Below are 11,205 nucleotides of genomic sequence, written 5' to 3' on the forward strand. Positions count from 1 at the left end.
AATCTTTAAAATGACTTATCATTCATTTTCCCAGGTCTGTAAGTGATGATGGCAAAGTGGTGATGTTACGAGGAACACTCCACATTCCGCTAAGGGAGAGAGTCGGACCTTTCATACATTGACCTGTTGGATAGTTTCATATAGGCTGGTTGTCTAATACAGAAACGCAAGACCTGCTCTGCAGAGAGTGGAAGATACCTATCCCACTCAAGGTACAGAATGTAGGGGTCAACTCAGTTCTTCATCCGAGAATGGTGGGTGGGGGGCAATAAGGCTTTCGCAGCCTAAAGGACCATCTTTTCCAATGAATAATGAATTTTCAGAGGCAGTAGCCTTACAAATTAGAAATGTGCATGTCACAGTCTGTGCACTGCGGGTAGGTGGTGGAAGTAAGAGCTGTGGGTGAGAATTCTCCTCTAGTATCTGCAGAAGTAAGGTTTACTCTATCAGCATACTGCCTCCAGCCTTCTAGCTCTATACTTTATCATGTAAATCTTTCTGCTGCATTTAACTATATATATTTTACTGATTTTATTGACTTATGAGTCTGTAACATACCTGCTCAATTTTAACTGTGAACGCCTTGAACATAGGGTCTAGGTGCTCTTCATTTCCATAGTTTTAGTTCCTAGTACAAAGTAGGGACTTTTTCTATTTAAAAGAATAAGCAAATGAGCCAGTGTTCAAATCAGTTTAATCATTTCTTCTAACCTCAGCTTAGCTCCCTGTAAAGAGAGTAACATCAAGTTCATGGTGTTGATGAACTTGTGCGTGTGTTTGTGTGTAGTAGTAGTAGTGGTGGTGGTGGTGGTAGCAGCAGCAGCAGCCGGTGAATTGCCTGGAATCATGCCAGGCATATTCTCTAAAATGGTCACTATCATTTTTGTTAATGTTATTATCATTCAGCAATCTTTATTAAATTAGATGGAAAGTAATTGATATGTTAACCTAGTTTATATGTAACATTTACTAGATTCATGTATACTTCAGCTGTTGCTGAATCTGAAAAAGATAATAACTAAAGTCAAGAGAGCATAAAATGTATATAATAAAGAGATTTTGATTGAAAATATTACTCTGACTTCAAATTCAACTCATTACATTTTCAATTTCATTTTAGGCCAATATTGATCATTTCAGTGAGGTGTAACGTATTATTAACTTTTCTATGTCTTTGTTCCCATAGAGCTTCAAAATGTTTCAGATACCCAAAAAGTTTGTTTAACCTAAACTAATATTCTAATTTAAAGTGGTATATATATATTTTTTTTGTTTCAAGTTGTATTTCCATTTTTTTAACTTGTAGAAAATGTTGACAGCATGTGTGTGCTGTCGCAATGGAAATGCAGTGACTCTGAAGAGAAATGAAGTACATGGGAATCTTGAGACCCCTCCTCTAGCATCTCGGGTTTGAGTGCACAGTTTCTTCTATTTATGTAAAATGGTCAGTGAAACAGAGAGGATAGAATATGTACTTCACGGATACATATGAGACTTAGATGTTTTGTTGATGAAAACTATCTTCCTTATAAATCTGACAAATTTTAAGTCTGCATAATCTTGAAAATGCTTGGTGCATTGAAATTTAATTACAGAGAGTAAATATTTTGTAATGGTTAGTCTTTCATTAAAAAACTTAAAAGGGGTTAAAAGACCTCTGAAAGGAGAGAGAAAAGAGCAGAAAGAATGGGGAGGTGGAGGAGAAAAAAAAGAGCAAGGGAGAAAAATGAAGAGGAGGAGGAGAGGCAGAAGCAAGAGAGGAGGGAAAAAGATGAAGAGAAAGGGAGTAAAAGGGAAGCAGAAGGAAAAGGAAAGGAGAGAAGGGAGAGGGAGAAAAGTCCCAGTTCATGATTACAATTGAAATTATTTCTTTTTGAAATACCCAGAATACAACTGATCTGAAAGGAATTCATAGTGCTATATTCAATTAGACCTGGACATCTGCTTCTAAATGATTATATCAAAAACTGCAATTATTCCAAATACTACTATAAAGAGCAAAAAATTAAGCTCTTCTTCCAGTGACACTGGTTTAGAAACTCAAAGGTCATAATTATGAAAGGTACTAACAGTCTAAGTGATATGAGTTCCAAGTGATTAAGTTGGTTCACAAACCTCTAAGAACTATAATTATGTGGAAAAAGGAAAGTGTGGAGTCACAGGCCATAAGGAGCAGATTCCCATCTTTGCTAAATGGGTTTTCCTTGCTCATGAGACATGGAGGTTTAAATAAACCATCTGACAGACAAAGACAGGAACACTGATTCTACAATTGCATATAAAGGATAGATAGAATTAAGGAAAAAACTACACTCACAGTATGATGTAGGGTGATCAGATAACAACTGCATTAAATGCACTGAGATAAGCTAAGTCATGGTAATTATTTGAACTTGAACACTAGATGATGTCCAGAATATGGACCCATACTGTAAAACTGCCAGAGATTATAAACCAATAGAAATAGAAATATGATTAACAATGTATTTAAATGCAAATTTATGATCTCTTAAAAGCACTTTTGAGTACATTGCTATATTTGATATTTAACACAGTTAAGAGAAATTAAACAGAAAAGGGTCATGTTAGCCATTTTTTTCATAGAATAATGTAATTGCTTGAAGGGGTTGAATCAAACAGATCTAAATTAGTGAGCCACACATTAGAATTGGGTCTCCTGGGGGCACCTGGGTGGCTCAGTTGGTTGAGCATCCAGCTTTCGCTCAGGTCATGATCTCACAGTCCATGAGTTCGAGCCCTGTGTCAGGCTCTGTGCTGACAGCTAGCTCAGAGCCTGGAGCCTGTCTTCGGATTCTGTGTCTCCCTCTCTCTCTGCCCCTCCCCTGCTCATGCTGTCTTTCTCTCTCTCAAAAATAAGTAAGAAACATTAAAAAAAATTAGAATTGGGTCTTCTGAATCTGGATAACAGCTCTGTTTAGTGATGAAGAATTTGAACCTGTCATAATCATTCTCTGTACACTCTTCATACACAAGGGTCCATACACTGGTCCTCCTTGTAGAAACTGGAGTTTCTTTGGGATTTTAGCTGTGCCACTCCATGACTAGTGCCTGCTCAGTGGGATAAAGCCTGAAAAGAAATGTAAAATTCACTCCCTTGTCAGTTGCTTCTCCAAATGTTGACTCCCCCTCACAATCTGCCTGTTGTTATTTTTCACGTACCTAGGTAGTAGGGGTTTTGATTTTTCTAACAGATTTTTTAGTTGTAATCCACAGGAGGGGTAGGATGTGGTGGGTTTACACCACAATAGCATACTAGAACTCCCCATCATTGATTTAACAGTAGAATGCCATCATTAAAAACATTCAGAAACATCCAAAATAGACAAGATACATCAGGTGCCTCCCCCCCACCCCCACCCTCCACCCACATCTTTCAAGGCCATTGTTTGTCTTCTGTATCTGAAATTCTTAACTTCACATTCCTGGAAAAGTTTGTTTTTCCAGGACTCTCTACAACAGCTCTCATTTTTGTTTCATTTTGTTCTTATTTTGTCATCTCTTTGTCAGCCTAACCCTAATACATTGTCTTTGACTCATGCTCTGTTGATACTAGTTTTGCTGTTCCATCAACTCTCTTACTTTTGAAAACTGCTTATATGCTAATGACTCATAGATATGTCTCTCCAGCCCAAACCATGTCCTAAGTTTACTCACTCAAGTATCACAATGTTGGCTACTCATTATCCCTTGGTTATCCCATATTCATCTCAAAATCATGTCCAAAATGGAAACTCCACCCCTTTGTGCCAAACTGTATAAATGGCACCATAATCTGCTTAATTGTCAAAACCAAAGACCTGCAAGTCATGCCACAGTCTCTTCCTGCCCCTCCCCATGCTCCAGCATGTTGTATAAGTACTTTCCAGTCTGTGTTCTCTCTGTTCCAAGCATCCCTTCTTTCAGTATGTTGTCCAGATGAATTCAGCAGATCCTTCTCAAGTTTTCCTCTTCCCACTCCTTGGCTCTTAAATGCATCCTCTAGAGCCTGCAGTGCCGTGCGTCTTTCTCACCCAAAATTCTTCAATTGCTCCACTTCACCTGCAAGAGGGCATTCAGACTCCCACACAAGTTTTCTTTGTGGACAAGTTCTCTTTAACTTTAACTCATTAATCTACTTGCCCGCATCTAGTTTAGCCCTGTTCCTTTACTTTGTGTTTTCATAACGCCAACCCACAGGTATTTTCAGTACTCATCATGGAGTTTCATGCTACCATGACTTCATGTGATTAACCCTTACAAGTGTTTCAAACCCCATTTAAAGTGTATAACAGAGTTTACACTCAAGTAGGGCTTAATCGTAAGCATCAAACTGTAACCAAGTCTAGGTACTGAAGGGAAAACTGGAAAGGACTAGTGCTAGCTCAATTTCAAAATGCAAAATAAAATTCCAAGTGGTGAGTTTAAACTGAGGAAGAAGGAGTGAGGAGGCCTGAAGAAACTAGAACCATACCATCAATTAACAAGGATTAAGGGATAGCTTGTGATATATCTAATGGTATGTCAGCATTTGCTGCATTTAAAAATCTCCACTTTGATAATGTCAAGAAATCTACACCTTTATGGATGGTCTGTAAGTGATTTTACATATATTTTTATTGATAATAAATATACAGTAATTCACCTTTTATAAGATTCTGACTTTTCAGATCTTTTCTGTTATGGAAATATATTTGGGTTGTAAAGAGAGGAGTGAATATAATATATTTAAGAATATTTATCTAATTAAAAATTCAAGTTCTAAATACTTCTGAGAAGGTTTAAAAAGGATTTAATTAATTTGAAATTCGTTTTGAACTCCTTCAAAGACACTTTCAAGTTCACATTCTTGTGTGAATATGAGAACATTTACAGCCTAAGTCAATATAATTATTTATACAGCTTAAAGATTATAGCTATTAAATACTAATTTCACAATTTAAACTAATTACTAACAATAAGTTGACTGTTTAAAGAATGGGCACAGGTCAGTTTATGTAGTATTGTAACAAATAAAGGGGAGTCCTAAAGTGAAATATAAATTTGAAAATAGACATTGCACAAAATTTCACTGGGATTAGAAAATTAAAATGTATTCAAAGTGCTAAGAATAGAATTAATCTCATCAGAGCAGAGTAATATAAGACTATTGGTTAAAACATATCTTATTCATTCGATCAGTTATTTATTGTATAAACAGTTGTCACACCAATACAAAGTGGAAAACCTGTATAGTGTGCTGACAGTTAAAGGAAGTGAGGTTCTCCTGCTTCTTGAAAGTGAGTCAGTGAAATAGAAAAGAAAGGAATTAGAAAACAATGTGATAAGTGTTATAATCAAGCTAAGTACAATACATTTGGGGAACATAAAATAAAAAATGTTGCCTTAAATCCATACTCTGGTAGTTTCTTTTTTTTTGTAGACTGAATAAGTAACATAATTTGTACCTGTATTTATGGCTATTAAAATATTATATGTATGTATGTATATATACACACATATAATATTCAGTACTCATCATGGAGTTTCATGCTACCATAACTTCATTTGATTAACCCTTACAAATGTATGTATGTATGTATATATACACACATATATACATACATACATATATGTATTTTAATATAATAAACATCTGTAGCATTTTCATTTTATAGTATTTTTGAGTAAACATGAATGAGAATCAATGCCTGTCATAAGGATGAACCTGTATAATTACATAGATACACATATATACATATGTAGTTAACTCAATATGAGTTACTTATGAAAATAAATTTGAGATCCATCATTATTCCTCCTGAACTACTACAATACATGTGTCTTAAATGGAAATGAGTATCCCAGGAAGCAGTAGGTTTTAGCCATAATTGACTGCTGAAGACCATCTGAAGCTCAGTGAGGGTAAGAATTCCAGAAATGTCTAGATTCAGAGGGAAAGAATGTGACTATTAATTATATGTGCTGTGAGCACAGAAGAGGGGAATGTTGACTCCCTGAATGCCATCCCTGGAGTGGGTTAACAACAGAGATACTACATGGTTAACATTAGAACAGGGAAGAAGAGGGAGGGTAGCACATTAATATTAAATGCAGCTAGGAAAATTAGGTGTGAACAGTCATTCAAAGATGGGATACTCTGATAAGACATCTGTTACAGGCTAGTGTCAGCTCTCCTATGTGAGGGAAGGAAGAAATGATTGAGGGACAATGGAAGGGGGCAGTGGAACTTTGCTGCAGACCAACTCCATTTTTCTCTCATTTGTGTTCAATTTGCAAATCATGAGGAAAACAAGAGTATTTGGAATGTATTGTTTTATGTTTGGTTGAGGTTGATTTTCAAGAGTCATCCTTTAGGGAGGAAAAGTTTTTCACCTGGAAACAACAGATCTATTAATGACAATAACTTTTAAGGCACTGGAGCCTTTTGGGCAACAATAGGCCACAAGATAGAGTATTATGTGGTTATATTCATGCAATTTTTTAAAAAACTGTCCTGAATGACAATCACAGATTAAGAGCCTTGAAATGCACAGCTCCAGTGAACAATAAAAGTCTTAGCTTGATAGAATAACAATCCAGATGCAATCATTGATAGACACAACATATTCCTGCTGAATATAAAATCAAATTAACACCAGCAGGTTAAATAGTAGGACTTATTTTTAGAGTAAATCTTTTCCTGAGGCATAACCTATCAAGCTTGACATTTCCTGTCTCTTTGCTCTTACGTTTTCATCCCCTTCTCTCATGCGTTTTTATGTATATGAAATTGAAGCTGACAAGCACATTCCTCCCACTTGTTTGCTTTCCATAAGTGCATGTGTGTGCGTGTATGCGTGCGTGTGTGTACATTGTGGAGGTCCTTATAAAATTCAGAAAGAGAATGCATCAAGTCAAATAACAAATATCCAAATAACAAAAATATGATATCCATTTCAAAGCTTTCTTCAGTTATTGTATAGTAATCTGAAAGCCAGGAATTTCTTTTGTTTTAATTTAAACAATTTTTATGTTTATTTGAGAAAGAGAGAGAGAGACTGGCAGAGCGAGAGTTGGGGAGGGAGCAGAGAGAGAGAGAGAGAGAGAGACAGAATCCAAAGTACGCTCCAGGCTCTGAGCTGTCAGCAAAGAACCTGATGTGGGGCTCAAACTCACGAGTGTGAGATCATGACCTGAGCTGAAGTCAGACGCTCAACCAACTGAGCCACCCAGGTGCCCCAGGAATTTCTTATTGGATCTGAATTCATGACCAACATCCATTTTCATCCTAGCATAGATATCTATCTATTGATGAACAATCATTGTACCTTCTGAGAAGGAAGACATTAAAATGTGTATGTAAATTTATATGTGTGTGTATCAATGTCACATTATATATATATATATATATACATACATATATACACACACATGTATATGTATGTATACATGCATCTATGAGGGTGTGCCCATTCAATTAATTGATATGTATTATATATAAAATGGAACATTGCTATTCTTTTAAATTCATATGTGGCTTACTATATTGGGGAAAAAACTACCACTTCATTACTTTAATGATTTCTTCTTTAAATAATTTAATAATTTTAGTGGTGGAAGTGAATCCAAATGCTATTTTTTTCAAAACTATATCATTGAAGAGAAATACAAGACCCAGCTCTTCTATCCACTCTAGCAAGAGTGAGGTGAAACTCACTGATAGCAGATCATGTTGTAGAAAGCCCAGAGCATTAAGGCAGTGGGAAGATGAAGGCCTGAATTTGTGAAATGGCAACAAAAGGGGAGTGGAAGAGACCCTCTTGTGACAATATTTGGCAGTCTTGGCTATTGGTTGGGTTTGAAAGGAGATGTAGGTGCAGGATCAAAAACAAAAACAAAACACAACAAAACCCACATCACAATGAATTCTCATATTTGAGTAGCAAGGAAAAAAAAGACTTTTATCATAAATAAGAAAGGATAATTTTGTGGCAGATTACATTTCAATTTAGATTTAAAGCATAATTGGTCCACTTAAATGTGGTGTTCCATAGAAAGAAACTCAAATGTGTACCCAAAAGATTGAGGAGTGCTATAGACCTCTAGTCAATCCAAAAATCAGAAAATGTTTGTAACAGCATCTTTACTCATCTTCTTTTGTGTCAAGCTGTTCATGAAAGTTGCTCATAAACTCAGTCTTCTCTTCTCACAAATTCCCCACCCTCATCTTTTAGAGCATCCAGGTTGACTTGTGTTAGAATAACTCAGAGTTGAATTAAAAGGAGACAAGATTGAGTAAGCCATATAGTGTTCACTAGGTCATGGGTCTTTTTCTAAACATTGCATATATTAACTCATTAACTTTTAAAACTGTATAAGTTATGTGCTATTATTATATCACATTTATAGATGAAAAAACTGAGGCATAAAGAAGTTGCATGCTCAAGGTAATTCAGTAAGCAGTGCAACTGGGTTCTAAGAACCTGCTTTTAGTCATTTCCTGGAGTGTCTCTCTAATGACTGCATTGTCTTTGCTCATTCAGTGGAGATATGAGGTGATAACTTGAAGTCACACCATATTCCCATCCTCTCTTATGTGGGGAAGACACAAAACAAGGTCAAATTTCATAGTGTGAAATATAGAAAGTTAATTGTACATTGGTTTCTCTTCTCACTTGTGCCCATCAGTAAGTAAAGGAGATGTCAGATGTCCATCAATGCCTACTGGCTTTGCTGATCTTTTTGTTTTGTTGGACTGGGCAATCAGAGTTAAGAATTCAAGAAATAGTGCTCACTTTGGCAACACATACACTAAAATTGGAGCAATACAGAGAAGCATGGCCTGTGAGCAAGAATGACACACAAATTTGTGAAGCATTCTATATTTTTTTGTGCTCAATAAATAATTTAAAGCATAAAAAAAAGAATCTAAGAAATAATAGAAACTGGTTTGATGCTCTCTGAACACATAGTTTACTTTGTACTTCACCTTGTCTAAAAGAAATTGAAGAAAGTGTCTTGGTTTTCTGATGCTCAGAGGTAAAGAGGAAAAATCTGTAGACAAATTTGAAGCAGCTGGATGTCATGGAATTAAACTTGAATCTGGAATACCCGATTCTAAGAAATCTTGAGTTTAATTACCAGAGCCACAGTATACCTATAATAATAGATTAAAACAAATAAAGAGTGGCACCTTGTTCACTCCTGTACTCTAACGTTGATCTTCTTATCTACTTTTTCTATGGAGGTGAAATGTCAGAGAATAGGAAAAGAAATTCCTTTAATCAGGAAATCACAATATCAAAGAAATAAAAAATATGGCACCACATTTATGAATCTAGATTGTAGAGTGACTCTACCAACACAGTGCAATTTGATCTTCATAGTCATTCTTTCAAGTAGATAGAGAATATTTTTTTACCATCTCTATTCTAGAAAGGAAGTGTAAGAAGCTCAACAAACTGAGGGACTTACCCAGGTTGACAATGCTGTTAAGTTGGATGTCATCCAAATCTTCTGAATCCAATTCCTATGTTCTTTGGATTCTTAGGGTTTTTAGTTAAGATAGGCAGTAACAAAACCCCCAAATCTCAGCTTACCCCCAAAAGTCTCTCACTCTTGCTTACATGGCCCACATAGTTTAGCAGGGTGTCCTCCACATGGGGACCCTGGCTATAAAGCTTCTCTATCTTGCAGCTACACCATCTGGAACTTGATGTCTCCTTAGGTGCTGAGTCTTTGGAAAGAGTACCAAAGGGTCTCACACCAACAATTAAATGCTTCATCATTTCTTCTCACAAACCATTAACCAAACATACTGACATGGTGGGAAGTTTCAGCCTTGTGTGAACCCAGAAGGGGAAGAGAATTGGATGTGACTCAGCACTGAAAGTCTTCTGATATGGTGACCTTGGATAAGTAATATTCACAGGTAGGAAAATGAGCATTAAAAACAATTATGAAATAATTTCCCATACCAGAGGTTTCTGCAATTTCTATTTCTATAAATGACAGAATGAAAAAAAATCCCTTTAAATTAAGTCCAAAACACATCATGTATGCTAGCCACATTTAAAGTGCCAACAGTCTGGAAGGTGGCCAACTACAATATTCCTTACACTCAGTGAAAACAACAGCCTGTATTGTCCTGAGATTACTGTCAATTCTTATTTAGGAATTTAGATTTCATGAGGATCCACCCTAATGTCAAAATGAGAGAAGCAATAAATATAGCAGCAGATTTGCTTATTAATTTCTTTTTTCTTGGTATCAAGGCATTAAAAACTCCCAAGATCTGCTGAATTACTTCAGAGAGGTAGAGCTGTGATGATTTTGAAGCTAGCGGTCTCTGACAATTATAGGGAAGCATAATCATTCAATATTACTCTGAAGGCAGGAAGCCTGAGAGAATAGCCAGATAAATGACCACAGCAACTTTATATCTTAGAAAAACGAGAAACAACATGACTTAATAGAAAAAGAGTGAGCTGCAGAGTCAAATGTTTTTGCTTTGGTTTTTGATTATACCATTCATTCAGCCTCAAGTTTGTTGAATGTAAAAATGATAAAAATATTAACACCTGCCTTACTGGATAATTACATGGAACCAATGGGATAGCTTTTTATGACAACAGTAAAGCACTGAAATCAAGCTTAGTTGTTACTGAAAATTTGTTGGGTGATACAGAGGAAATGAAAGACAAAATTCTCTGACACCAAAAAACCAGGATTGGGCCATGGAAAATGTAGCCACAGGAACTTTCTTATCTCAAGTTTCTTCCATTGCTAGCTCTTCTTACTAATCATCTAAGCATGGTATACTCTGTCCTTCCTTCCCCTCTGCAGGTACAAGAAACTTAGATCTCATTTTACGGTTAGACACTATGATAATTTTTGGGAACTTTTTTTTTCTAAATCCATTTTACATGATCATTGAAAAAGTATGTATGTAGAAAAAAAACAAAGAAGACTTAAGTTTTCAAGCATCCTTGAAAGATAAATTTTTTTCCTAAAATATTTGCCTATTAAGATATTCCATGTGATCAGTATAATGAGACTTAATCAACTTTAAGGAAGATTGCATATTTGTCTCCAAGTAACATGTGCCCCCTCACCCAAAATGTATATGGGTGAAATGCCACAATTTAAACTGTAGAGGCGAACTTGATCAAATAAGTGAATACTAAGTAAGTAAGTAAATGAAGAAACGAATCATTAAAATTCAAT

The 11,205-nt window shown here is 35.8% G+C and overlaps 1 non-coding gene across 1 annotated transcript; it reads left to right on the plus strand.

The window, feature by feature from the left end:
• The first annotated feature begins 8,766 nt into the window (after positions 1-8,766).
• On the plus strand, positions 8,767-8,868 carry LOC115297278. The gene has a single exon (XR_003911376.1). It is a non-coding gene; the product is annotated as a U6 spliceosomal RNA (small nuclear RNA).
• Positions 8,869-11,205: the final 2,337 nt, after the last annotated feature.

This window comes from Suricata suricatta, chromosome 7, assembly GCF_006229205.1.
Source record: "Suricata suricatta isolate VVHF042 chromosome 7, meerkat_22Aug2017_6uvM2_HiC, whole genome shotgun sequence".
Taxonomy (NCBI): domain Eukaryota; kingdom Metazoa; phylum Chordata; class Mammalia; order Carnivora; family Herpestidae; genus Suricata; species Suricata suricatta.